At 41.6% G+C, this 19,134-nt stretch overlaps 1 protein-coding gene across 1 annotated transcript in view; it reads left to right on the top strand.

The window, feature by feature from the left end:
• Positions 1 to 1,675: 1,675 nt before the first annotated feature.
• Positions 1,676 to 19,134, top strand: part of LOC149200392 (uncharacterized) — a 422,176-nt gene continuing 404,717 nt past the window's right edge. Inside the window, exon 1 of the mRNA XM_089402712.1 lies at positions 1,676 to 1,884. The gene's annotated coding sequence lies outside the window, so the exon portion shown is untranslated. The remainder of the gene's footprint in view (positions 1,885 to 19,134) is intronic.

Below are 19,134 nucleotides of genomic sequence, written 5' to 3'. Positions count from 1 at the left end.
TACAAAGCACATGTTTACTTCCCATAAGTTTTTCTATGATGGTTTGCTTAGTACAATACTCCTTGACATGTTGTATAACTTACATTGGAATGCATATGCTATGATCTCTCTTGTTGTTGTTTTTGATCTCTCTTGCAGGTATTTAGACGGAACAAATAGCAAGGAGCGAGCCTGGGAGCTAAGGGATCAGGATCATCATCAAAGGTCGAGCACATAGGAGAGAGGTAGACCATATCCCTTTCTCATTTGTCATTCTGATCTAGGTTAGGGAAGTTTGCTTGTTTTGTCACAGTTGTTACTAGATCCACACATTGGGCTAGAGGGATCACTTCTATATGTAGAAGGGATTGCCTATATAACACCAAGAAACACCACTTCACCACATAAACACGAAATGTGTAGGGACGTTGAGAGAAGCTGGGGCTAAGGTAACCCTTTCAGGAATCTAATTAAACCTTCTAAGCTCAATAGATATCACAACGTCGGGTGAGACCATAGAAAAATAGAATCCATAGCCAATATACTACCCCCCCAAAAAAAGCACTACTAGCATAACAAATTCACGAGGATAAAAAAAGGACACATCTATTACCAAGATTAACATAAATTAGAAATAAAGGACGACACCATAGCACATGCATCATAGAACAAGACCAAATCCAACATAAAATCCAGTGAGGAGGGTAAGGAACTACCAGATGCTGATAACGAGGCCATGAGAGATTGTCCCACTTAGTGACAACCTTTAGAAACCTAAAAGTTTCCCAACATGGTGGAGTAAGCGAGAGGACCTTCCTTTTGTCTCAGACAATTTCAGAATCCACCAAAGTGTGGCACTAGCTTTGGCTTCACCAATGATTGTTAATTGACATAGGCTTGTCCTGCTCCAATTATCGCCAACTCGTGAGGCTTGTAGTTTCCACCTCCTTTCCACTAGAGACACTTGCAGCTGGGCTATTGCAGTATTCTTGGTTGCCAGATTCTTTGCTCCACACCACCAAGCGCAAATGTTTTCCTCCCCAAGCTGGTTTCCTGTCAATGGAGTCCAATCCTCATTCCCCCAAAATCAATCTCTACAACATTCCCTACACACAACACCATGCTTGCCATAACTTTCATCGCATCCTAGACTCCTTGGCTAGCCAGCTCGTCTCCTCCTGAAGACATTTCTTCTATACTATCTTTTCCATGATGATGACTACCAATTTGTGTGAAATTAAACCTTGCTAAGAGGGGGATGCCACATTCCGAGCCCATTGGCGAAATGAGGTGGTAGGATCCCACCCCCTATTCTTCCACACACATCGCCCCATCCGGTGAGTACTTTCTCCCAACCTTAATGATAACATATCTAACATTGCTATTTGAAACGAGCATAGATCCATTTTAGATACGGATCTAACATGAGCCGAGAGGGATCCAATTTCTCCACGTGAAATTTTTTTTATAACAAACATTATTTAAATATTTTATATAGTTTATTATTTTTTAATTTTTAATTTTTTAAATTTTTATTTAGCTCGACATGATTAAAATTTCAACTTTGATAACAAACTGACAAATTAAATATATAAACCTTAGAATGAGCCTCTACCCTCAATAACTTCACAATTTTTGAAAATTTACTTTTACAATACATTTAAGATAAAATCATAATTCAAAATAATTCTGCCCTTAATTGTTTTTAAATAATGGGTGAAACCAGCAGCCGAGCTTTGCAGGTTCAGTTTGTAGATTTCCAAGCATAAATATCCATATTGGCGCTGATCTTTCCTTGTTCTCGTCCACGGCATTGATTTTTTAACATATTCTTTAGGCCCGAACTGCGAATGGGCGAAATGCGTCCATTTCCTAGATTTTCAGTGGGGTTTACAGCCCTGAATTGTAAGAATTTCATGTGACTTGAACAACTAAATCTTTATTATTCTCTGTAAATTATCCGTTGGAATCAGTCTGTATATGCATTTCTGTCATTTGCTCTCGTTTTGTGAAATTACAAGGCGTTTCCATCTGTTTATTTAATTTGTTCACATAATAGCTGTTGAACCATCTATTTTCGCTCCAGCTTAGTCAGATTTTTTCGAATCTTGTCGGGTACACACATAGGCTAACAGGGTGCTTGTGCAATGCGAAAGGGTGATTTGATAAAATTGACGACAACCAGAGTTTTAGCAGTGTCAAGAAATTAGAATATGGTTTGAAAATCAGTCTTATTTGGCGTTTTGTCTGGGTACAACTAATTGTGCGAGCAGCGTCCAAATTCAAGAAAATGTTATAGAATAAATGATAGGAGCCTAGAATTTAAAGAAAATGAGTGGCTAGATAGCTGAAATGCAAGTTTGACAGACACATAAATATTGATACCTCCAAAGCAGTCATAGAATGTAAAAGTCAATAAATCTAACTGCAGTCATTCTAAACGTTTGGGTTATATCCCGCCTATGTATTTTTGGTATATTTATATGTTAATGTATAGCATTGAAAAACAATCAAATTTTCCTGCTTTCTGTGTATGCAGAAATTTTATTGTTGATCTCGGAAATACCGAGAACAGAGGTTTTGTTCTTGCTGCAATATTTGTGCCTATTGCATCTGATTTTGTTACTGTGTTTGTGCATTTTTTTGTTGCATGTAGCTGTAAATGCTCTGTACTTGTACATGGTATCTGAGTTGGAGGTTGTTTCACAGCGTTTTAACTTTAAATTCGTATTTTTGCCCAGCGTTACCCTTGACAATAAATATCTTCGGAATTAGGGTTTAAAAAATGGCTGTGGGCTTTGCTGGCAAGGCAATTTGATGGCCAAAAGTTTAGCCTCTGTAAACTTAAGATGGAGTTGTTATTGTTGGAAAGCGAAGTGCTTGACATTGTGAATGGGAAAGAGCTAAAGCCAATTGCTACACAGATGAATGAACTCAAGAAATCGGAGATAAAGGATGGGAAGGCATGGGTCTGCGTTATTCACCACAAGTGACAATATTGTTTCAACTACTAGTCAGGGCAAAAAAATTCAAAGCATGCATGAGACATGTCGGTTTAGGTTATGAAAAGAAGGATCTGAACAGTGAGGTTCATCTGAGAAAGAAGTTGCTTGGAATGAGGATGCAAGAATCTGAAAGCATGGGGCATATATAACCCAGTTTCAGTCCCTCATGGAAGAGATAGCAGCATGTGGTGCTCAAGTTTCTGATTGTTGGACACCTAGTCCATTAAGATTATGGCGAAGGAATAGGAACAGTCATCGGAAGTCCAAGAGACCTTGGAAGCTAAATCCAAAGGTATCAATTTAATAGAATGCAATTCACGTTTATCCTCCAATTTTGGTCTGCAGTCCAACAGTGGTATCAAAGCCAGTAGAAATGCCCCTTCCCACTGAGAACTGTCTGGTCTGCCATTTTGGGTGTTTCTTTGTGATCCTGTTGAATTCTGTCTACTGAGCCCCTCTCCTATCTCTGTGCACCCATTTTGCTGTTAATTGTTTCCTCTGCTTTCTGGCATTTGTTGAGAAATCTATAGGGCTGCAATTAAGATGATTTCTTTTAAACTGGATAACTGTTTGTGATGTATTTTTACTTTTTCCTTGATTATTAGCTTCTTCTCTTATTATTATGTTGTTCTTATCATCAAACAACTACTAAAACAAGAAGATCAACAATACACAAGAACACATATGTAGGTTGCAAACCAGGGCCAAAATCTCTCCACTTCAAAGGAAAACCCACAAAATCTCTTCTCTTCTTATAGATTCTTCAAATGACGAATTCCAAGACCTCTAGACCAAGACCAATACCCTTCCAAAACCAAGCGACCCTCTTGATGATGTTCTTCTTCTATCCAAGTCAAACCCAGTCAAATCTCTTCGAGTTGCACAATTTCGACCCCCAACTACAGAATTTCGGCCTCCATTGCAGGTCTGGAATTTGGGCACATGCAATAGTCGCTGCTTCCACACGTGTGAGCAATTTTAGGGCTTCCAAGGCTTCCTTTGACCTTCACTTGAGTTGCTTCTCCTTCTAGGGCTTGTAGGTGACCTATGAGTCCTTTCTTCGACCTTCTTCCTGCAACTTTCACAACTTCGACTTTGCAGCTACAAAACCCTAGCCTTATCTTTGCACATGAGAGAGAGAGAGAGAAATAGCCCAAACACTTCGTCCTTCGTTCTTCTATCCTTCTTTGTTTGCCTTTCTTTTGCCTCTTCTTCGCTTGGATGATGAGGAGTGAGTGAGTGTCCATAGGAGTTCGAGTTTCCTCCTATATATAGGCTTCCAAGGAGGACGACATGCCCTAATGAGGCCAACTTGGTCTTGGAGGGTATTTTGACACTTTTAAATGCAAGGTATTTTGACACTTTTAAATGCAAAAATAATTCTTTTGAGATGTTACAATGTGCCCTATGGGGTCTTCTTCATATGACAATGACTCTATTGACTTCTTGACACTAGGATAAACCCTAGAAGCACTCAATGGGTGCTTGACTTCTAAATAAAATTACCTTGAGCATGAAACACATGCTACAAAAATAACAATAATAATTTGAAACACACGGACTTAATAATTGAAAGCCATTGATAAATATTTGATTAATAATTGAATAGATGATGTTTACATTTTGTGAGAGGCCCTAGCTATATACTGCCTTGGGTGCTCTTGGTGAACAGGCATGATCTTTGATCATGCCCTTTGCCTAATAAACTATAACTAACTAATTTTTTATATAACATTGCCTTCCTCTCAAAAGAATGCTTTGTCCTCAAAGCATACGTAACGATGGATGTTGCTGACGAAATGCTTCAGTCTCCCAAGAGGCTTCTTCTTCTGGTAAGTCCTTCCACTTGTTGAAATTTGGTACCGGAGGACAGGTGGTTCCCTTAGGCTTTGATCTTTGGCCTAGGGAAAAGTGTCCAAAAAAATTTAATTTTTCTCCTAAAGTGACTTTATAATTTTATAAAGTTAAATCTAATTTAAAAGTGATTTTAAGTGATAAAGTTACTAAGTCTAATTTTAAAATAACTTTTATAAAGTAAATGAAAAATTAGAAAGGAAAAGTGACTTTGGAAATAAATGACTAAGTGGGTCTTTATTAAAGTGGGGTGAATTAAAAAATAGAAAGTGAGATTTAAATGAGCATTTAATCTCAGCCATTGATCTAAATCTATTTCAGCCATTGGATTTAGAGATCACCCAAAAGTCACTTGGATCACCCAAAAGTCACTTGGAGTTATATTAAAGGAGGAAAAGGAGGAAAAGGTCATTCATTCTTTCATGAGCAGATTGGGAGAAGGAGAGCAAGAGAAATTTCTGAGCAGGGAGGAGAAGGAGACAGCAGCTTGGCACACATTCCAAGGCAGCAATTGAGCAGATTTGTACAGTTGATTCAACACATAGTGAAAGGCAGATTTTTGCACAAAAATCGAGGAGCAGTTTGCTGATTTTTCTGCACACAAAACGGAGGCCGTACAGCATTTATTGCTGTCCTGTTTGCTGTAATTTCCAGATTGCTGTGAGGCACGGGAAAGGAGATAAGTTGTAAATTTGCTTGCTGATTTTTTGCTGAATAATTCTCACTGTAAAAAGACAATTTTCAGAAATAAAGAAGAGCTCTCAAACTGGTTTTCCCCAAGAGTTGTAGGGGGTTTTTCCAGGGTCAAGTTGACCAAAAATATCATTGTTTTAATGTGTTTTAATGGCTGTTTTTGATTGCTGATTTTTAATTCTGCAATTTCCAGCATTCTGAAAAATTTCCAGAATTTGTGTTTTCAGCAATATTTATTTTTTTCAGTCTGTTAAATGTATGGTTATAAGAATGGGCATTTAACTACATGGGAGAAATAAGGAGAAATTGAAAACCGGGGTGGGAAAACAGAAATTTCTACATGGTATCAGAGCTTGAGTGCTGAAGGGCAGTTTGGGGAACACACAGAAGGACTATTCCAAGGTGAAGTGTTGGAATTGTCAAAAGATGGGACACTATGCAGTTGTGTGTCCGGAGAAGAAGAAGAAGAAGGGGAAGAACCAGGACGTGGCAGCTTCAGCAGAGATTGAGGACTTTGCAGGTCGTTTTGACCGGGAGTTTGCGTTCACTACGTGTGAGTCCTCTAGTGCAGGATCACCTGCCACAGGTTCAGAGGGAGCATGCTTTTCCCTCGATTAGCGGAGCATCTACAGGTATCTGGTATGTGGACAGTGGGGCTTCACGTCACATGACAGGAGTCCGTGAGTACTTCTCAGAGCTTTCAGAGAGTGGCACTGATATTGAGGTAGTACTCGGTGATGACAGAGTTGTTAGAGCAGTCGGGGTGGGGATAGTGACATTTCAGAGGGAGTCCAAACCTCCCTTGAAGGTGTCAGAGGTTCTTTATGTGCCAGGGATGAGGAAGAACCTCATATCCGTCTCAGCTTTGGAGGACAGAGGATATGAGGTACTGTTCAGGGGAGGACAGGTGTTGATGTATCCCAGGGGCACTCCAGCTTATTCAGCTAGAGTGATAGGTGTACGCCATGCAAAGGTGTACAAGTTTGCATTTCAGCCCCTTTTGGCATTGAGCAGTAGTACCGACAACAGAGCTAGCAGTTCTGAGCTGTGTGAGATTTGGCACCGCAGGATGGGACATATGTATCATGGAGCCTTGAGGACATTGCGGGAGATCACTACAGGTGTGCCAGATTTCAGCACTGATCACTTTGATACTTGCAGAGGTTGTGCGATGGGCAAGTTTGCCAAATCCCCTTTTCCCAGCAGTGACAACAGAGCGACGGGGATACTTGATTTGATTCATTCCGATGTGAGCGGTCGGATGTCTCATGTTTCCTTGAGTGGATATGAGTACTATGTTTTATTCATTGATGATCACTCCAGGAGGACCTGGATTTATTTTTTGAAGACCAAGAGTGAGGTCTTCAAGCGGTTTCAGGATTTCAGAGCTCTTGTGGAGACTCAGACAGGTCGAAAGATCAAGTCCTTGAGGTCGGACAATGGAGGAGAGTACACCCTTGGAGAGTTTGTTGACTATTGTACGGAGGCAGGCATTAGGAGGGAGTTCACTGTTCCTTACAACCCTCAGCAGAACGGGGTTGCAGAGAGGAAGAACAGATCCATCATAGGGGCTGCCAAAGCCATGTTACATGATCAGGGGTTGCCATTGTTCTTGTGGGCAGAGGCCTGCAACACAGCTGTTTACTTGCAGAACAGGAGTCCGCAATGCGCATCGTGCCTTGGGGCACATGACTCCGGAGGAGGCTTTCTCTGGGAAGAAGCCTGATATTGGTCATCTTCATATCTTTGGATGCATAACATACTCCTATATACCCAAGGAGAAGAGGACCAAACTAGAGCCCACCGCAGAGAAGGGTATCTTTGTGGGCTACAGTGAGACCTCAAAGGCCTTTCGGATTTACATTCCTGCACATAAGAGAGTTGTTGTCAGACGGGATGTGAAGTTCGAGGAGGACAGGGCCTTTAGGAGGTCACGGGAGTTAGAGTATCTGGATCAGCTAGACCCTCAGCAGCAGTTGAGTCAGTCGCAGGGATCCAGTGGGCAGGGATCAGAAGGATCAGGAGGTACATCTATGAGGATGTCAGGTCCGTTAGTGAGCAGTGGCTCATCGAGCCAGAGGGGTGGTGCTCCGGGCAGCATGCAGAGCAGTTCACAGAGCAGTTCACTAGGGAGTCCATTGATGGACAGTTCACACGGTACCTCAGCTTCTACAGGTTCAGGTGCAGGCAGGAGGACAGCAGACAGACAGTCAGGAGTTCAGGCTACTGATGATGATGAGGAGGAGGAGTTTCATTCTCCGGTGGGAGAAGTGCGCTCAGGGAAGAGGAAGCCCAAGTGGCTTCAGGACACCTTGAGAGATCCCACATCTGTTGCTGGTCGAAGAGGCCGGTCAGAGAGAGTAGACCACCTGAGAGGTTTTGTAGCTATATGGCGATGGTTACCAGCATCCTTGACTCTGAGCCTTCTAGCTATGAGGAGGCAGCTAGCCAGCAGGTCTGGAGAGAGGCCATGCAGGAGGAGTATTCTTCTATCATGAAGAATGATGTTTGGGAGGTGGTGCCGAGGCCTAAGGGCAAATCCGTGGTTACTTCCAGATGGCTTTACAAGGTAAAGCATGCTGCAGATGGCAGCATTGAGAAATTCAAAGCGAGGTTTGTGGCTAGAGGGTTCTCCTAGGTAGAGGGAGTTGATTATGAGGAGACCTTCACTCCCGTGGCTCGATATACTTCGATCCGCTCCATTATATCGATAGCAGCAGAGATGGGTTGGAAGATCCACCAGATGGATGTGAAGACCGCATTTCTCAATGGCTTCATACAGGAGGAGGTGTACATTGAGCAGCCACAGGGCTTTGAGGTGCATGGGAAGGAGTCCCATGTGTGCAGATTGAAGAAGGCCCTTTATGGCCTGAAGCAAGCTCCCAGAGCTTGGTACTCCAGGATAGATGCATACTTGCGGGGGATGGGTTTCACAAAGAGCGAGGCAGATCCGAACCTTTACTTTATTGTGATTGGTGAGGAGCCTCTCATTCTGGTGCTGTATGTGGATGACTTGATCATTACAGGTGCAGAGAGACTCATAGAGCACTGCAAGAGAGATCTTGCGGCGGAGTTTGAGATGAAGGACATCGGCCTGATGCATTACTTTTTGGGTTTGGAGGTGTGGCAGGAGGAGGGGCATTTCTGCCTGGGGCAGGGGAAGTATATTGTGGACATCCTTAGCAGATTCCACATGGAGGATTGTAGACCCATGTCGACACCGATGATCACCAACTGGAAGAAGCTTCATGCTTCGAATTCCGAGTTGGTGGATCCCACATTGTATAGGCAGTTGATTGGTTCCTTGATGTATTTGGTCAACACTAGACCAGATATCTGTTTTGCAGTCAACACGATGAGTCAGTTTATGTGTGAGCCTAGGAAGGTTCACTGGCTGGCTGCAAAACACATTTTGCGGTACTTGCAGGGGACAGTGGATTATGGTCTGGACTACAGGCAGGGAGATGGAGTGAGATTGGCAGGATACACTGATTCTGATTGGGCAGGTTGTGCTTCTGATAGGAAGAGCACTTCAGGGTGTTGTTTTGGGTTGGGTTCAGCAGTAGTGTCATGGTTCAGTCGGAAGTAGCAGTCAGTAGCACTGAGTTCAGCGGAAGCAGAGTATATGGCAGCCAGTCTAGCTAGTTGTGAGGCCATCTGGCTTCGCAAGATGTTGTTTGGCTTATTTGGTCAGCCGTTGAGACCTTCAGTGATTTACTGTGATAATCAGAGTTGCATTAAACTCACGGAGAATCCAGTATTTCATGACAGGTCAAAGCATATCGGGATCAGATATCATTTCATCAGAGACTATGTTCAGAAGGGAGCTGTGAAGCTTGAGTATATTTCCACTGATGAGCAGGTTGCAGATATCCTTACCAAAGCCTTACCACGGGGCAAGCATGTCTACTTTAGAGACAAGATGGGTGTGGTGAGGAGCACCTTCCTCGGTAAGAGGGAGTGTTGAAATTTGGTACCGGAGGACAGGTGGTTCCCTTAGGCTTTGATCTTTGGCCTAGGGAAAAGTGTCCAAAAGAATTTAATTATTCTCCTAAAGTGACTTTATAATTTTATAAAGTTAAATCTAATTTAAAAGTGACTTTAAGTGATAAAGTTACTAAGTCTAATTTTAAAGTAACTTTTATAAAGTAAATGAAAAATTAGAAAGGAAAAGTGACTTTGGAAATAAATGACTAAGTGGGTCTTTATTAAAGTGGGGTGAATTAAAAAATAGAAAGTGAGATTTAAATGAGCATTTAATCTCAGCCATTGATCTAAATCTATTTCAGCTATTGGATTTAGAGATCACCCAAAAGTCACTTGGATCACCCAAAAGTCACTTGGAGTTATAATAAAGGAGGAAAAGGAGGAAAAGGTCATTCATTCTTTCATGAGCAGATTGGGAGAAAGAGAGCAAGAGAGATTTCTGAGCAGGGAGGAGAAGGAGACAACAGCGTGGCACACATTCCAAGGCAGCAGTTGAGCAGATTTGTACAGCTGATTCAGCACATAATGAAAGGCAGATTTTTGCACAAAAATCAAGGAGCAGTTTGCTGATTTTTCTGCACACAAAACGGAGGCCTTACAGCATTTATTGCTGTCCTGTTTGCTGTAATTTCCAAGTTGCTGTGAGGCACGGGAAAGGAGATAAGTTGTAAATTTGCTTGCTGATTTTTTGCTGAATAATTCTCACTGTAAAAAGACAATTTTCAGAAATAAAGAAGAGCTCTCAAACTGGTTTTCCCCAAGAGTTGTAGGGGGTTTTTCCAGGGTCAAGCTGACCAAAAATATCAGTGTTTTAATGGCTGTTTTTGATTGCTGATTTTTAATTCTGCAATTTCCAGCATTCTGAAAAATTTCCAGAATTTGTGTTTTCAGCAATATTTATTTTTTTCAGTCTGTTAAATGTATGGTTATGGGAATGGGCATTTAACTACATGGGAGAAATAAGGAGAAACTGAAAACCGGGGTGGGAAAACAGAAATTTTACACCACTTGATCAAGTATTCCTTGATTGCACGAGATCGAAGCTTCCTTTCTCTGATTGATAATTTTAGGTATGTTCTATGCTAGAGCAATTTATTTCAATTTTCATAGTTAGCTCAATATCTTTTCCAGATTAGCAATCACATCAGCATTAAAGTAAACTGCAGATAGAACATAAATATAAATCGCCGCTCTTCTTTCTCACTTTTCGGTTTAGTACGATATCGCTGAACACCTCGCGGTGCTTACACCTATCGCCTATCGAAGTGATGTTTTTTCACCTCGTACGAGAACTTGTCTAGAGAAGGATTTCCCGCTTAGATGCTTTCAGCAGAAGAGAAGCCAAGACAAGAGGACACAAGATGTGGCGCTAGCCAGGGACAAACCCCACAATGTGGGGAAACCCTTGATCAATTCTTCTTTTATGTTCTCCAAAGTTCAGTAGAGAAAGTGAGAGAGATAGTAAATTTGCAATAGAAGTCAACGCTTTGACTTTTGATATCTACAGAGATTAGTTGAAGACATATTGCTTCAATTGATTCTCTAAGGTGACTTCTTCACCTATCATAGTGCTGCATCTCATCCATTTGTTGCACCTTACTGTGTAGCACCATCATGCTACATCATTCATCATCATGCTGCTCATGTTCACTATGCTGCCCATTCATCATGCTGTCCATGATTTTATACATCATGCTGCCCATACATCATGTTGTCCATGATCTCATACATCATGCTGCCCATGCATCATGATCTCATACTACTTTTGATCCTGGTTATCTTGATTGCCTTTGAGATACTTATTCATCTCAAGAGTACTAGATCTGAATATACTGAAACCTACTTCATTGTGATGACACCCAACGTAATCCTCATTCCTGTTGTTCATGGTGTCTAGTCTGCCACAGGGATGCCATCGAGATCTATATGCTAGATCTATCACTATTGGGCTGCTACAAGTATTAACACATCGTCCTCATCACACCTCCTAGGTTAGGTTATGATAGTATCTCATAGACATCCGAGATGGTTAACCAACGTGACCTTGCTGCTGCCTTAATTCAAACTTGACTGCGGCCAGATTACTCCTTCTGCCCATGAATATAGTATAGCCATTGCCAGCGTCTGCGTATGGCCTACGTATCATGTATCATGGCCTGCATATTGTCTGCGTGTATATATATTGCATTGCCTATGTGTCTGTATCATGAATGCTGTGCGTATATATCTCTATTGACTATGTATATATACATATTGCAATTGCCTGCGTGACTATATCATGAATGCTGTGCGTATATATCTCTATTGACTGCGGATATATACATATCCTCATTGTTTGCCAGCGTAATAGTCTCATCGTTTGCCAGCGTATATGTGTCTCTATTAACAGCGTAATAGTTTCCAGCATGAACAGCGTGCAGTTCCTCATTATTAACGGTGTATAAATCTCCATGAACAACGTAATAATGTCTTCCTTGATTTGCGGCTAAGTGTCTCTATTTCCAGCGTTGAATTAGGGCATTATCTTAGGGCATCCTTCATTAGTGTCTCTCCTTCTCCAAAAACCCAAGACGTGGAGAGGAGATCACATGAAGAATGTATGTTCCAAATGATTTCAAATCCTCTATATTTATACAAAACGTAGATGATGAATAGGCACGACTATTGGGCTTCTGAGCCTACACAAGTTGCTGGTTGGCTTGATAATACTTCCATAATCAAAATAAATTCGTATCTCCATAAATACTTATCGGAATCGGATGATCTTTAGATCAATCCTACACCTCTCGATGAGAGGGATCCAATAAAAATATCAGCTGCCATAAATAAATCGACCCACATGGAGTTTGGCCCTAGTTGCCAATTTTAACACTCCCTCTCAACTAGGGAGAACTCCATCCGCTGATCCATATGTCCGATTGTACTGTCTCTGCCATCAGTGCCCTGCACTGCTTTGCTCAGCTCTGCTTAGCTCTGCTCAACTCTGTTGGCTCTGCTCAGCTCTGCTAGCTTTGCTGGCTCTGCTCTGCTCAGCTTTGTGCTACTCTGCTCAGCTCAGCTCAGCTCTGCTGGCTCTGCTTAGCTCTGCTCAGCTCTTGCTCAACTCTGCTAGCTCTGCTGGCTCAGCTCTGTTGAACCATGAAGAAGAAGAATTGATCGAGAATGTCTCATACCATTCTCCACTGACTTGAAGTCAGTCTTAGAGTGTGTACCACTGGTCTTAGACTAGTCTCAACGGACCTAAAGTCAGTGTCACAGTGGGTACCACTCCTACCACTGGTCCCAGACCAGTATCATCAGTCTCAAGGTGTGTACCACTGGTCCCAGACCAGTCTCAACCCACCCAAAGTCAGCGTCATAGTGGGTACCACTCCTACCACTGGTCCCAGACTAGTATTCCACTGACCCGAAGTTAGTCTCAGAGTATGTACCACTGGTCCCAGACCAGTCTTAACAGACCTGAAGTCAGCGTCATAGTAGGTACAACTCCTACAACTGGTCTTGACCAGGGCAATCTATCCATTTGTCACTCAACAATTTAGGCACTGTAATGGCACGGACTAGATTCCTGACCGGGGCAATCTACCCAAGTGGGAATAAGGTGGACTCAAACTTTCAGCCCCTCTAGGTAACCATCAGGCTTACTTGCTAACCACCAACCCAAAAATCCAGGTGTGTATCCAAAACAGAGCTTAATAACCAACACCACCTTTCCAACTTCGGGACCCAGACATCAACACAAAGTGTCGGCCAAATGTCTTCCTAGGCAATGCTTCGCTCGCAAAGCTTCAACAAATCTCTTCCACACTCGTATCATCAATACAATTAGCTATATCTACCAAACCAAGCAGGTTCCTTAGATATTCAAACCTCTTATTAGGAACAACCTTTGTCAGTATGTCTACTTGATCCGAATTGGATCCTTAAACTCTCTTAAAGTTACCCAAACTCTATAAAGAAACTCATGCCGAAGTTCAAAGTCTTGTGGATATTGAGCTTATCAGAAATAACCTCTGAATAATGGTATTTTGCAGCCAGCACGGAGCAATGAGAACCTTCGGTCAAAGCGCTTGACCGTTGGCCCATGGAGACTGTGCATGGCGCAAAAATGGCATTTGGGAAGCTCGAACCTAGAAACAGATGCTCTTTCTGATACGTGTATTGCTAGGCAAAACCACTCGAGAAGGAAAAGCCTCGAGCGCTCGGTCACAAGGGAAACCAGAAAAACCGTGGGAAAGCGCTAAAATCGACAAGTGGGTCCCACTCTCAAAACCGGCGGAATATCGGAGGCATTTCGGGCGGTAAGCGGGTTTGGCTGAGGACCCAATAATTCCATACACTGAGTGATGCGTGTCCGGCGGGGAGAGAGAAAAACTGCTTACATCGCGGACTAATGGTCGAGCAACTCAACCGCGCGATATAAGTGAAGACCGTAGGATCTGGGGGTCCCAGATCAATGGCGGAGGTTCCACCCGATGGATGACCGGACCCGAGGGAGAAATAAGCTATGGTGCATAAAGATTTGAAGTCCGACGGGGACGATGAGTTGGCAGAGATTCGTGTTTCACGGGCATTCTTGGAGTAAACGGAAATAACGGCCGTTTCAAACAATCGAGTGTTTCTGGTGAACCTGACACTTATCCGTTACGGAATAGGTGGCCACTTCCCTGTGAGGTGTGATGCAGTGACTGTAACAGCCGAAAGAAGGGATTCAAACGGACAAAGGTAGGGAACGAGAGAGCTGAAAGTGGAAACGAACAGTCAGGAAGCAGATGGCTTAAAGCCACATATTGACAGAGATAGAGAGGGGGGGGGGGGCAGAAGAAGAGAGGAGAGCGAACAGCGAGAAAAAGTTGAATGCGCAGAGAGTCTTTGGCATAGTTGCGGGGGAGCGCCTCCCCCCTGATCCTGCTCCCAATCCGCGCTCTGGGCGGGAGCGACTCGGGAGCAAAGGGAGCGATTTCGGGAGCGCGCTCCCTAAAAAAAAAATCGCTCCCTGCCTTTTTGGGAGTGTTTTGACTTTTTTGCACTGATGTTCCAAATGCAATTGTTTTTCAAAGAAACAAATAAGTTTTTAGTGGGGCAGCTTAATGATTAAGTCTATGGCCCTAGTATTGATATGCGATTCATGGTAATATTAAATTCTTAAAGTAAAAGTGACATTCTCTTTAATCTTCATTTTCATCATTTTAATTAAATTTTTAACATTACCATGAAATGACTTAGGATGTTTGAGAGTGGTTCCGACCTCAATGGATTTCATATGCAAAAAGTAGAATTTTAGATTTCATTCAAAATCCAGCAGACTCATCAGTTTTTTAGGATTTCAGGATTGCATTGTTTCCATTGAATTTTGTCATGTAGTAGGGTATGGAATGTTAGACTCTCTCATAAAACAATAATAAATCCAAAAATAAATAAATTAATTAAATATTCCAAGTTAAGAATTTGTGCCTAACTCTTGGGTTGTTCCTCTAAGATAGGAGTTAGTTTAGGTAACTCCTATATTGGTGTGTCTGGTGAGAAATTATCTCAACCAAAGGAGAAATTATCTCAACCAAAGATGTCCAAGATAGCACGCACTATCTTGAGACCAATATCTCTCATCTATTTATTTGTAACACTATTTCAATTATTTTGAGGTAATAATGAGAGAGAATACATGAGGCTTCAGCTTTTTTCCGTCAATATTGTGTCTCTGATTTTTATATGTGTTTTTCTGTAATGTGTCTGAGTTAATCTATTCTTTATTATGTGGTATCGGAGCAAAGTTCATGATTTTTGGGATCATGTGACAAAGCTTGAGTGTTAAAAATTCTGCGTGCAACGAAGGAGAACCTGGCGAGGAATTGATGGCTTGATTGAAGCGACCATGATATTGTTCTGTACCTGAGCGTGGGAACTGATATTCAATGTCCGAGATCAGAGAGCAGCGTCGAAGAGCTGCTTTTGCAAGAGCAATTCAGGAGGAGGCCAAGTATCATCAGTGTGAGGGCCGAGAGTTTGTTGACTTTTAGAGGCTGAAACAGACCTGTGTTGGGATGCCCAAGACTCGTCTTTGCAATCCGATCTGTGCACAAAAAGACCGTGAATTTCCTTGCAGAGAGATAATGTGGTTTCATCAATTTAAGGTATGAAGATATTTCTTTAGTCTGCGCATTTCGAAGAGTTTATGATTTGTGTTTATGATCTCGTTAAGACCAGCGATTTCATCCTCTGAGAGACTGTCAGCTATAACATGAAGAGCCATTTTTTAAAATCTTGTTCATTGCTGAGAATTGCTTCAACCGAGAAAGCACAGTAGAAATGAAAAAAGCGGAAGCGTGCAGCTGTATTGGGTGCCATACTTACGAGGGGAGGCAGAATCAAACAAAAGCTCATCCAGACATACCTTTGTGCATGTATTTTTTCAACAGTGCATTGTGGAAACGAGGTGCACTATTCTTGTATTGCGTATCCATATCTGCTGTTCATCTTTGAAAAATATATCAATAATCTTTGCAAATTTAATTTTTGATTTGTGAGTTGCACATGGACCCAACCCCCCTGTGGCAATGTTTTTTCGTTCACCAAGTCATATAATATCAGAGAAGTTTGGCTTCAGATAAAATCGATTGTCACGAATGATAAGCTTTGATCCTCCACTCCCTCTGAATCTCGCATTTCCTCTGGGGTGCTCACAAGATGAAGTGATATGCAGTCATTTGCTTCAATTCTTGTGTCTATGGCGCACGCTACTTTCCGGCGCTTCGGCTTGCCTTCGTTTTCTCTGGTTCGATCCTCTTGACGGGAGCCATTATTTCTTATCAGAGATTTGAAGGCCGATAAAATGTCTGATATTTATCTGTTATTTATATATTTGTCTGATATTTATCTGTTATTTATATATCGAGGCGCAAGGGGTGACGAGGGCGCGTCAGGGCGCTGCTAATAATCGATTGAATTGAGAGACGGTCGAGGGATTTGCCCAAGTTCCCACGGCCACGTTCTTGCTCACGTTGGCCCCCATCTGGTCACTGTATAGCACAGGGTCTTCCACCACTCGCTTACCGAGGGGCTCTTGAAGCTCCGGTCCGAGATCGAAAGCAGGAAGTTATTTATATATTTTTCTGCGTTAATTTCATTTTTATCGCTGTCACGTTTTTCCTGTCAGTGGGCGACTGTTGAATTGGGAGGAGAAGTTCAGTTGCGACAGTGCATAGCCCGTCCCTACATCCGTCTCAAATCTAGCGAACGTTGGATCTGTTCTTATCAATGTGATATCAAAGAGACTTTGTAAAGGAAATTTCAGAACATATCGGAAAAATCTTTAAAGAAACTCAAAACTTGGAACGCTGGAAAGGTCATAAATCATCGAAGCGTTGGAGTTAAAAGGCTCACTTCAAATATCGTGCATAAGACTGCGATCATGTGCATGCTGTTGAAAAGGTACGTGCGAAGCTTGGAATTACATGGATGAATGTAAAGTTTAAACAAATACAACCGTAATTCACTTTTGATAAAGTGACTTTAAAACCATTAAAGTGTTTTATGGACCTTTAAAAAGGAGTATATTTTGTAATGAAGCGTGGTAATTTTTAATATATGATGAGAGATAGTAAGTGGAATGTGAGAGAATGAGTGGGGTGAGAATGATGTTTAACCCTTAATGTTTCATGAACTTTAATGGGTTTAGAGTTAGTGGAGATTTTATTATGTTTGAGTTTTAAGTGGGCATGACTTAGTTAAAGTGCTTTTTGGAGAGATAAGGAGTGGATGATATTTTTCAAATTTTTGTAATGAGGTATCCTGTTTAATGTGTAAAAATGTTTTTTTTTGGAGTGCTTTGCGGAGATATAAGGAGTGACATAAGAAAGAAGATGAGTGGATAAGGTGCATTACATTTTGGAAATTTGGAAAATATTTTGTGGAGATATAAGTGATTTTGTATTTGGAGTGATAAGGGAAATTGTAATTCAAAGTATTGTCGTGTCATTATCCATTCAGATTTTGAAGGTGAGTTGTTTCAAGCATTTGTCAGTTTGCAATTATCATTGCTTCAGATGTACTCCATGATTAATAAAGATATCATTTTTTTGGTGTTGATGTGTCCTAGATCCGCCCAAAATTGAATAAGGGGATCTTAGGTACACGAAGAGTGAGTTGATGATGGTGCATGCTTCATGTTTTTTTATGATTTGTGTCTAGTTTTGACACATAAATCATCGTAAAAAAGTTGAGCAACCTACTTAGAGAGAAGTTGAGTTTCGTGGAGGAAGAGAAGCAGATGCTTTCTGGCAAATCGCAACCTACTTTGTGTCATCATGAGCAACCTACTTAGAGAGAAGTTGAGTTTCGTGGAGGAAGAGAAGCAGATGCTTTCTGGCAAATCGCAGGAAATGGAGAGGCAACTTCATATTGCAAGTATGAACCTGAAAAGGATGCATGAGTTGGAGTCACAACTCTTTGTTGCAAAAGAAGCCTTGGCCAAGTATCAGCTTGAAGAAGAGGTAAACCATTCCTGTTTGTCTTCAAATTCTTCTAAGAATGCTTATATTGGTTCTTTTGAAAAACATACTAGAGGCATAGGTTCCAAGCTAATGTCCCAGATGGGCTATGAAGGAAAGGGTTTGGGAAAGCATGCACAAGGTATTGTTGAACCAATAATGGTTGAGGAAAGGCCTAAGTATTTGGGTCTTGGCTATGGACAGACTTATGGAGAGAGTTCCAAAGCTTCCATGAAGGCCATTGAAATAGTTCCAAAAAGGAGTTTCATTGCAGGTCCTCTACCTCAGAAGTGTGAAGATTGTATTAAGGAGGAATGCAATAGCTCGAAACATCATTCGCAGGATGCAGGTGTTCAGAAGCACACACTTGAACTAGAGAGTTGTGGAAACTTTGACAGCCTTGAAGAAAGTGACGGTGTTCCAAAGGGAGCCACTTCTTCATTTGCTTCACCTACTCATGAAGGCAATAAAGGTGAAAAAGGCAAGTATAAATCTGGTTCTAAACACATTCCTTTTGATTTTGTAAAGCATGGAAAAAGAATTGAATGTTCCTTTTGTGGTTTGGATAACCATTATGTTTCTAGATGTTGGAAGAGGATGGCCACACACAGGAAGCTTTTGAAGGAAAAGAAGCAAGCAGCCAAAGGTCCACAGGACAAGGCAAATCATGCTGTCAAAAGGATGCACATGTGTTGCACTTACTGCCATAAGCAAGGGCATCTTGTTGAAGGGTGTTGGACTTTGAATCTAGCACTGCTTCCACCAAAGCTAAAAGAGAAGGTGGAAAAAGAAAATGGCAGGGATGGAAATAAAGATTCCATGATTGATGTGTTTCAGAATGATTCACATATTGATGCTGATGTGCAAACCAAGGAGGGACCTTTGAAATGGATTGGTAAGAAATGCTTAGAATTCTTATCCAATTAACACTGCATGCCCTTTGATGCATTTGTTTGCATTTCTTTGTGGAATAAATGCAAGTTGCAGGATCTTACCAAAATAGTAAATGGAAAGAGGTTGAGTAGGAAACTCACTTTATTATTGCAACAATATGTTCATTTCAGCTTCGAAAGTACAATGTACTTAAGCGAAAGTTGATAGATGGAATGCATGCATGAGCATGAGATGCA

Source organism: Pinus tabuliformis, chromosome 2_1 (genome assembly GCF_031772625.1).
Source record: "Pinus tabuliformis cultivar Carrire ecotype Pingquan chromosome 2_1, CPIR1, whole genome shotgun sequence".
Classification (NCBI taxonomy): Eukaryota; Viridiplantae; Streptophyta; class Pinopsida; order Pinales; family Pinaceae; genus Pinus; species Pinus tabuliformis.
Note: the sequence above shows the minus strand (reverse complement) of the source record. Positions and strands in the feature narration are given on the sequence as shown.